A 520-nucleotide genomic window follows, 5' to 3' on the forward strand; every position below is an offset into this window, starting at 1 on the left:
TAAAAATGGATTAAAGTGAGCTAAATAAATCCCTCTCTGCCTTCTTGTTGATGCTCCAATTACTTTCTGCTCAAATTAGTCCTTTGGGATGTTTTTCTTGGTAAGCCCTTTTCATGCTTTTCTCATTGTTGTTGAGCACCCCTCCTTTCCATTGTTGCTGAAAAAGCGAAGGCCCACCTGACCTCATATCATTGCATTGTATTTCTGACAACTAATTCAGTACTCTATCCTCATTGTAGAATCTAATATTCTTGAGAATGCACCTTTTTTACTAGAGTGCTTCCAAGTAATTATTCAAATACCAAAAAAGCTGACAAACACTCTTTCACCAAGCAATTTAGTAATATCTTACCTGAGATGAATTTTCCTCATGATTACTGCCCCCAAACACCAGGCAGCTACACATGCTGCAACGCCTGTTATCATCCCCCAATAGAAGAGACGGTTGTCTGTGGCCTGTTGCACTTGGGTTCCTGAGAAAGGGGAAAATATATTATGATTTTATTGTTTCTATTCCCCA

Source organism: Salvelinus sp. IW2-2015, unplaced genomic scaffold (assembly GCF_002910315.2).
Source record: "Salvelinus sp. IW2-2015 unplaced genomic scaffold, ASM291031v2 Un_scaffold2551, whole genome shotgun sequence".
Taxonomy (NCBI): Eukaryota; Metazoa; Chordata; class Actinopteri; order Salmoniformes; family Salmonidae; genus Salvelinus; species Salvelinus sp. IW2-2015.